The 9,384-nt window shown below is 37.9% G+C and overlaps 1 long non-coding RNA gene across 1 annotated transcript; it reads left to right on the forward strand.

The window, feature by feature from the left end:
- The first annotated feature begins 468 nt into the window (after positions 1-468).
- LOC104912781 lies at positions 469-8,927 on the forward strand. The gene is made up of 3 exons (XR_004161033.1): positions 469-506; positions 6,507-6,628; positions 6,746-8,927. It is a non-coding gene; the product is annotated as an uncharacterized LOC104912781 (long non-coding RNA).
- Positions 8,928-9,384: the final 457 nt, after the last annotated feature.

A 9,384-nucleotide genomic window follows, 5' to 3' on the forward strand; every position in this document is an offset into this window, starting at 1 on the left:
GACTCTTTCCATGACAGTTTCATCAGCTAAGCAGATACATGCACCCTCTTTCTTGTTGTATACGAGGAAAATTGTTTTGCTAGCAGAGTGGAACTATGGAAAAGGATAGAAACCAGTATATCTGTACATTAGCTGAAAGAGATCTTCTTGAAATATATACAGGATTGGGTACAAAGTTCTTACACATATATTGGGCTTAGAAAACTTCTAAGGGATCTAAATGCAAATCTCTGGATTTCTGTTCAGTTACAGATGTGTAGGTAGATGGTAAGTTAGAAGGCAAGTGTATGGGGCTGCTGAATCATGGCCTGAACCTCTGATTGATCACCTGAGGTGAGCAATGAGTCAGCCACGGGAGCACAGGTGAAGGCAATTCACCTGTGCTGCAGGAAGGGGTGGAGCCTGGCTGCACCTCTCCTAGACCCATTTAAGAGCTGACTGTGAGCGGGAAAGGATCTCTTCTGGAGATCTATCCACTGGAGTCTATTTTGTGAGCCTAGGATTGGGTGAGCGTCTTTCTTTTCTTACTCCAATAGAACAATTACATCAGCCAAGCTCCTGGATATACTATATCATCTGTATATTCATTGCTTGTACACTAATACTATCTGTATATCCACTGATTATACAGCAAGACAAATATATCATATTGAAGATAAGAGAATTATAGGGCTTTCTAGTAAATGATGAAAAGAATATACTGATAGTAGCTTTAGGATATAGCTTACTGAAACCAGAAACGTACATTTGAATGAGAATTACAACTAACACTAGAAACGGCTGTTTCTGCCAGGTAACTGCCAATTATTGGATCCTGACTTACTGATTTGTAATATGTGGGGTGCACAAAATAACTAGCTTCATTTAGTTCAGGAACAGAAGCTGGTTATTTCATTGCTGTTGTTTAATATTTGTTGTGATCACACCCAGAACAATGATCAGGTCTTATGCCAAACAGTATGATATAAAATGATATTTGGGTGTGAATGCAAGTTAGCTCTTGTCTGAGTACAAATTTTCAGAAGATTTACATGCTTGCAGAGCTATGACTTCTAATTTCAGGGGCTTTTCCAGGTCATGTTAATGTGAAGATGACCACAATACACCACATAAATGAAAGGAAAGATGTGAATTTAAAATATGCTCCATGATCTTGTGTAGGCCACATCAGCACCATCAGTAGAAATATACCATTCAGGAATCTGGCATTTTGCTTCATTCTCTTCTTATCAGAGCGTTGAACAATGAGAGGCACAATACCTTCCAGTGGAAGTTATTCAAAAAAGTTCCATGGCAAAGTGGCTTTGCCTGGTATTGATGAATGACACAAGCTTAATATCCGGCAAGGGAAAAAACAGTCTCTGCTAGGAAAATTACCTCTTACTGATATTAAGTGTCAGCAGTGTTGCAGCTGAATCAGAGGTGAATGTGGGTTAGCTGCCAGCATACACAAGGACAGTCTGTTCAGAACCATTTTGGCATTGATCTGGCATGCTCTGTAGCTAGATTGTAGTTGTGTGCTTTTCTGCACTCTCAACATTAAAACAGTGTAAACTAGAGTAGAGAGAAAATACCATGAAGAAAACCACCTTAAATCAAAAGAGTAAAGCAGGACAATTGCAGATGTGTCTATAAAGCCACTTCATAGCCCTGTTGCCTAACAGGGAACCAGTGAAGCAGCTGCTGAGAGGGCATGATTGCCCTTACACTTGTTGCAGAAACTAAATTAATTTTTTTTCTCAGGTGTTAAAATAATTATGCTTGAACTTCCTTTAAATTCTGAGTTTGTCAGGAATGGAGATGGATTTTTGACTGCAAACCTCAGCAGTACATGTTATTTTTCATAAATGCCACATGGTTACAGGATAAAGGCAGCTGACAGTGAGTTGGGTAACAGATGTTCAGGACCAATATTGATGGCTATTTTGAACTTGATTTCTGTGGGCACTGTGAAGAAATCAATGGATGGGGCGTTGACATTTGGCATATGGGCTTTAAAAATGCTTTGTGAAATGGATAGCATTAGAGAAAGGTATGGAAGACCTCATGAAGTCACAGGCTCAGGCACTCTAGTGACAGATGGAATGCTTGTCAGGTGCTCAGCAACATGCTGTAGGAAGACTAATGTTATCCAGTCAGCTGTAACTTGGCTATAAACTCAAGAAAAGACCAAATGTATTTTTTAGGGACTCAGTAAAATTTATCTGCTCAGTGGAAGCAATGATTAGAGAAGGAAACTTTGTATGTAAGTCACTCTGAAAATGAAGGACATGTGGGAGGAAAGCAGGCCTGTTTCTATTGAAGAGATGCAAGGAGTCCTGACAGGTGCCTTTGAGATGTGTGCTTTGAAAAAGTCTATCTGTTTTTTTTTGTTAACCTCTCTCATAACACACAGACAAAGCATTTAAACAGACTAGAAAGCAGTATTTTGCAGTTGTTTTCTTCTTTTTTTGATGCCTGAGTAGTAAAACATTAAAACTTGTCATTGTCTGATGTCAGTGAGGCAAAAAGAACTGTTGAATTTTTGGTCTCTTCTCTGAAGCACTGTTGCTGGGCACAGTGGGAAGAAGAACCATAGTGGCTCTGAAAGGGTCACAGCCTGGTTTGAGTGTGGTCGTTCTTGTATTTCAAAATCCCATCTGAAAGCACAAGGGGATGGTATTTCTATTAGTGTTGCATACAAATCTTTGTACCTACTTAAACTCCCCTGAATTTAGTTTATTTACAGAATCACAGACTCATAGCAGTTGGAAGGGATCTCTAGGGATCATTGAGTCCAACGCCCTGCTAAATTAGGATTCCTACAGTAGGTTGCACAGGGAATTGTCCAGGTGGGTTTTGAATATCTGCAGAGAAGGAGACTCCACAGCCTCTCTGGGCAGATTGTTCCAGTGCTCTGTTGCTCTGACAATAAAGAAGTTCTTCCTTGTGTTAGTATTTAGTTATACATGTCCAACCCAGTAGATTTATGTTTTTGTGCTGCCTTTCCTTTGTTTTAATAAAAATTATATTAAAGTTTTATTACCTACATACATTAATATTATGTATTTTATATGCTGTCCAAGACAATCTCTTGTCACTCAATGCGGCTCAAGCAAGTCAGAGGATTGGACACCCTTAGAGACATTTACTTACCAGCCCATTCAGTACTCTGCCAGTTCTTACTGAAAGACCTTAATATCAGAAATTTTTATCCTAATACAAAGTGTATTTCTTGGAACAGGATTTCCTTAAACTCTACAAGGTATTTGTTCTTTATGTTTTCAGGTCGATGTTATTCATTTTACTAAATTGGACTAAAGCCTCACAAAGTACTAGGGCAGCAAGCTACAGATGCTCAGTTCTTAAAAACGTATCACTAAGGATTGCAGGTTGGCTCTGCTGTGTAGGAACTAGCATTAATTTCCAAGTACCAGCCTTTGAATGCAATTGATTTTTAATTTTTGTAAGGATTTTTTTAGAAAAATGAACTGTTCTCTCATGCTAGAGTGAAGTGGATGCCAAAGATGGTATTAGAGACTTGAAGAATACGATATCTGACTTGAACTTGTCTCAACGCTAAGAGTTTGACAACAGTTTTACTCCTTGCATGGTGTACGCACACACAGATATGATAAAGGCACGTTATTGTCAGAGAGCTGTCATCTGATGCATTGAATTGCAGTCAGGGCAGGGATTCCTTGCTGCTTAGGTTCTTGGAAAGCTTGAAAGCCCATTAACATTCCTAGAATTGCATGCATCATAAACCATAGTGTAGCAAGATTAGAAGTGAGAAATACATGAGTATGTATTTGTCACCATTCCTTCGTGTATGTTAAACTGCTGTTGCAAAGTATGCCAAAGCAATTAGGTACTAATGCTCTCCACAAATGTTGACTTTTTTTGTACTCTGGGCACAAGATTCTCTGGTGACTACAGTTGCTCTATCCTGCTTCTACTGGCCAGTATTGAAAGAACAGAAAGTAAATGAAAAGACTTGCTTGCAGCCTCTCCTGCTCATATGTGTTCTGGCTGCTCCCAGAGTCCCTGCAGTGCTATCACACAGAGTGCTGTTCTGACTTGCATAAAAGGAAAACGAGGAAGCCAAAATAAAAACATGATAGAAGTTATTAATTTCTTGATGTCATAGAATGGAAAGAGTCGTTGTGTCACCTAAAATTCTGGTGTGGTTGTGATCAAGTGTGTCATTCATATTCGGTCACTACTCAGTACTAGGTGTAGAAAGAGCTGTCCTGAATACATTTGGAAATTCACTGTCAAGCAATGATGGTGCTTTCTCAAAAAGCTAAATTGTCTGAGAGGGAACAAAAACTCCCTCCTTCAATAATGCTTTTGGATACCTAGAAGATTAGTGCACAATAGAAATGAATAGTAAATTTTCCCATTTTGATAGGAAAATAAAGAACTTGAATTGCAATAAGATAAATTCTGCTTTGTTTTGGCTAATGCCTAATTAGGGACAATGTACAGCTGGGGGAGCGTGAAGTCTTTGTCACTTTGGATTTTATTAACTGTTGTAATTGGCACCTGTCAGGTGGATCTGATTGTGCTGTGGTGCAGGAGAAAAGGAAGCCCCTGGAGTCCCTGCAGCTAGTATTTCTGTGATTCTGTGATTACCAGATTCATGGTCTCTGGAGTTGTTCACTCAACCAATTTTTGAAGTAGAATTCTGTGATGATTTAAAAACACAGACACAAATGAAGACACTAGAGAGAGAAAAGCGTTCATAAATTTAAAGAGACTAAGAGAATTATAGCCATTTTGATAACTATAAGAAAAACAGTGAGATTGCAAGAACAGTGTTAAAGTAGTTTAGCCTACACTTAGGTGCCAGAATGTCTGCATATAAGCCTTGGAATCATTATTTCTTTTTGCTGTCCGCAGCTAATGCTTACAAAGTCCAGCTGTGACAAAATTCTCTCCTTTGTTTAATGACATCTAGACAAATTCCTGGAAGGAGATGAATTTGAATGTGCATTTAACATCTGCTGAAGATGAGGAAAAGTCAGTCAGCCTAAAACATGGGGTAGTTTTATAGGCAAAATTAAAAGATTAGTGCTGTTCTTTGAAACAAATATAATATTTGCAGTATTTAAGCAAGTCCTGTAGGCAGAGGAATGGCTTCTTTTTACCACTATTTTCTGTCAGTGACATTTATTGGAAGCCTAAGTAGGGCACAATGCTGCACAATTTATTGTGGCACAAAGAAGACAGCTTGGTGGCTTAAGCTCCTCTAACGTTACTTTTTGAGAATGTTGCAAAAATATCAATTTTATCAGGTCACATTTTAGGGTGTAGGCTGTTATAAAATAATCTTGAAATGGTTTTCTTTTTGTATGATATGATTAGAAAAAGGCTTTCTGGCTTGAACATTAAGTCCATGCTATTTTTGGTCAGCATTATCTTTGAACATCGTAACTCTAGTAACAACTTCTGGTGCATGAAAAATGGGTAGTGTTCATTCTTGGCCAATACTTTTGAAAGTCTCATTAAAACTGTGACTGGACAACAAGCTCCATATCTCCTATTACATGGCATGGTGTGCTTCTTTGATTGCAAATGTTTTCTGTCATCCTTGATTAGGAATTGAATGAGCATATTATTGACTGCTAAAGCAGCATACTGGCACCAAAAACAGTGTTGGAGTTGGATACAAGCTTGTTGAAATGTAGTTACTGACAAAGCATTTTTCCTTTTAAATTAATAAAAGAATAAACCAAAAAAAGTAACCAAACAACCACCACCAACATCAAAAACCAGCAAAGCAGAACAACAACAACAAAAAGCTAAACCCACCAAATTAAAAAAAAAAAAGATAATGCTACAGAAGAGCAAGATTTATAGCAAGAATTATAGTTTTTGTGCTTCTGTGTCATGTGAGAGTGAGCACCCACAATCACAGGGAGAACAGGAAGGTAAAGGAATGATGCTTTGAATAAAGACAGAGAAGGGAGAGTGAGCGAGCTAGAGTTGGCGTTCACATTCATGTTGTGAGCCAGCACTGGCAATGTACCACAGTAGATGGAAATGTTTCAGCAATTTACCATGTAAACAACCAAACAGCCCAGATTTATCTAATCAGCTTTTTGTGATAAAGCATGTCCAGCATCCCTTTTTCCAAAGCTAAAGGGATTGCAGCAATGACAAGATTACAAATAGTGAGTGTGTACCCAGAAATATGGATGTATTTTTATTTTTCTTTGAGCACTTGCCCTTATGAGAGAGGAGATGTTTAAAAAGGTACAAAGGAACACAGCAGTAAGAAATGGGCTCTGCTTCAGGAATAGTTAACGTTGGCATTCTGGAAAGCTTTCACATCAGGGAAATTCTTTTTTTCCCCATTTCAAGCTGAGGGCTGTTATTCAAGATGAGCTAGCAGAAGCTTTCTAAGTAGCATCAGACCTTGGATGAAAATGTGTCCATGGAAAATGAAGTAGGAGAAGAAGTGATACAGATTTCTTCTGCCATATACTGTTGACTGACTTACTGTTTAATCTACTCTTCAGCACCTAGGGGACTGCAGTTCTCATCTGCTTCTCGGTGTTCTGGTATTTCTGAAGAGAGGTGTGTGACTGTCAGCAGGACGTGTCTGGATCATGACTCACCTTGTTACACTACAGCTGGGCTTGTAAGTGCTCCTCTTTCCCATGGCACACTGCTGTATGTTTTCAGCCAAACAAAATGGTGTAGATGAGTGTGAATGTCTGTGATAGAACAGACACATTTGAAACCTTTTTTGTTTCAGAAAGAAATAGAAGAATCCTTTATATTTCGCTTTATACTGGTTTAGGCTTGTCTTCTGCGGACTTGTCGTCTTCCATCTCACTCCACCTCCAGTTGCTTCTTCAGTCCTTCTATCTTCCTCAACAGTAAGAAACACTGTGATAAATATTCTTGGCCTTGGTAAGGATGACAAGTGTCATGAAGAGAAGCGTGAGAATGCTTTGTGTCAACATTGTCTTCTCACAACCCTGTGCATTGCCATAAAGATTTAAACTGTTGTGGTTTTCGTGTTTGTATGTGTTTCTGATTGCTGTGAATATGACAGGTCATTACTGTTCTTTAGAATAGCATGGAAAAGTTCTATTTTTCTATGAGCTAAGAGACCCTTCCTAGTGATTCTGATGGCCCCACAGGCAAGGCTACTAGAGAAAGCAAAGCAAAAGAGAGAGCGTCTTGAATGCTTTTGGATTCTCTGTAGGGAAATGTTTCCAAGGGAGGGTTAAAAACACGGTGAAGTAATAAGACCTGTCGAAGACCTGTCTTGCTGCAGCAGGAACAGCAGCAGGAGTAGAGTCTTCAAATACCTGCACTCTGCAGATGGGCTGGGTGTCCTGTGGAACTTGATGAAGAACAGATGAGTTTGTTTCTACAGTTGTTTTCTGAATATTCAGGCAATACCTTCCTCTGAAAACAGCACGTATGCAGAACATACCCAAGACAAATGCCTTTTACATTCTAGCCTATTATACTTCCTAGCTAAAAAAGATGGTCTCAACAGAAATTACTGCTGAAATAAAGAATTTAATTAACCTTGAGCTAATTTTGAACAGTGCAAAGAATACTAAGATGCAGAATTCAGCAAGGTGCAGTAATTTCTGACAGAAAAATCAAGTGAGCAGTGCAGAAAGTCCTTATGTGTATTTCATAGATCATACCAATAATTTCCATGTCTTCATACAACATCACTTAAAAATATAATGTTTATGTAAAGATCAGCTACAGTTTTATTAAAGAAGGATTTTATTTCTCTGTGCCTTACAGAATACATGCAGAAAGCAAGCCAGCAGCCTAACACTGCTTTTATAACCTAAATCAATAGCCCATGGTTTCATGTCTTGATCACTCAGCAGTAGTTGTACAGAACTGTTTACCTCTAGTTTAAAAATAAAAAAAAAAGCCTCATCTTAGCAAATTTGAAAGCATTTTATGAATTCTTGAGACAACTAATTTTGCAAGAGACTGGGATTTTTCTGAGGGAGGTGTTAAACCTTTTTAGCAACTCAAGTTCAATATTCTCAGTTTTTAATAGTAGAGATTTTAGCACTTCTTATAATTGAGCTTCTTAAGGTAATTTGATATTGCTGCCCAAGCCTAAACCAGTATAAATCAGAATTAATCTGATTAGAAGAACCTAAAGGTCCTTTTGCTTACTGTGAAACTGCCTGCATCTGGTTTCACTTATTTCCTCACCTTGTATTTTCCAGCTCTTGTTTGCACTAATGACCACAGAAGTAATTTTTCATCTTCTTTTAGGCACCAAATGTTGTCAGTGTTTCTGAAATTAGTTTAAAAGACAATGTATTGCATTCCAAAATACTTTTTTTTCTCAAAAAATATTTTCTAGAAATATTTCTGTCAAAAATCCTGTTTAATTCTTCTGCTTCATTTCAGAACATTGTACTTTCATCACTCTTTCCTTGCATGAAGTTCTAATTCCTTATGGCATTGCAGTACTTGTGCATCAGTCTACTGCGATTATAAAACAGAAGGATTTCTTAATTGTGTTGATTTTTTTTTTTTCCCCTTATCTCTTCACCAAAATATTTCCATCTGATATCAGCAAAGTTGAAAAGTTCCCTTTATTTTTCATGTTATTTAATGTTTTTGATAAGTTTTCTTTCTCCTGCTGCTATAGTTCTTTTGGAGCTTGGTTTAACTTTGCACTAACAGTAATCTTGGAATTCTAAAACCCCTGTAATTATTTGCATTTTGTGACTTTGATGGATTGTACTTTACAGTTTGAATCTTGACATTCTTCTGGGTTACATCTGGGTTGTTGTAGCAGTTAAGAAAAGGCAGCTTTCGCACTTACACATTTCCATCTTTTCTCCTGTTAAGAAACAGAAAAAAAGGAAAATTGAAAATTGATGGGATTGGAGGATTGTTTTCATTCTCTCTTCCTTCTCCAACCTTTTTCCACCATGCTCTTTCCTATAGGAAATTGTGGAACAGAAGTGAGAAAACAAGAAAGATGTCAAACAAGCAAAAACAACACTAGACATATGCATCATGCACAGAACTCTTATTTGTTAAACTTGTAATCTCAAAAGCTATCAACTTTCCCTTAGGGGGAAGAAAACTGCTTTTCTATCCAACTCCATTCAGGTATGGTGAGAGGAAAAAAGCTTGCCTTCCCACAGAATGGGCCCAGGAGTGGATCTGGGCCAATTAATTATTTCATAATCTCTCAGGAAATTCTCTAGATATCGTAAAGTATGCACAGGAATGTCCTATCCAAAATACAGTGCTCTAACTGAACAGCTTCATATTCTTCCTTGCACGTACCAAGGAGCTGTAAGTTTGTGTGAGGAGGAAAAAAAAAAGCACCGTTGTAGTTGACTCTGGGTTTCTCCTGCAGAACATTTCTATGACTGTCAAAAA

The sequence above is a fragment of the Meleagris gallopavo genome, chromosome 12 (assembly GCF_000146605.3).
Source record: "Meleagris gallopavo isolate NT-WF06-2002-E0010 breed Aviagen turkey brand Nicholas breeding stock chromosome 12, Turkey_5.1, whole genome shotgun sequence".
In the NCBI taxonomy this organism is placed as follows: domain Eukaryota; kingdom Metazoa; phylum Chordata; class Aves; order Galliformes; family Phasianidae; genus Meleagris; species Meleagris gallopavo.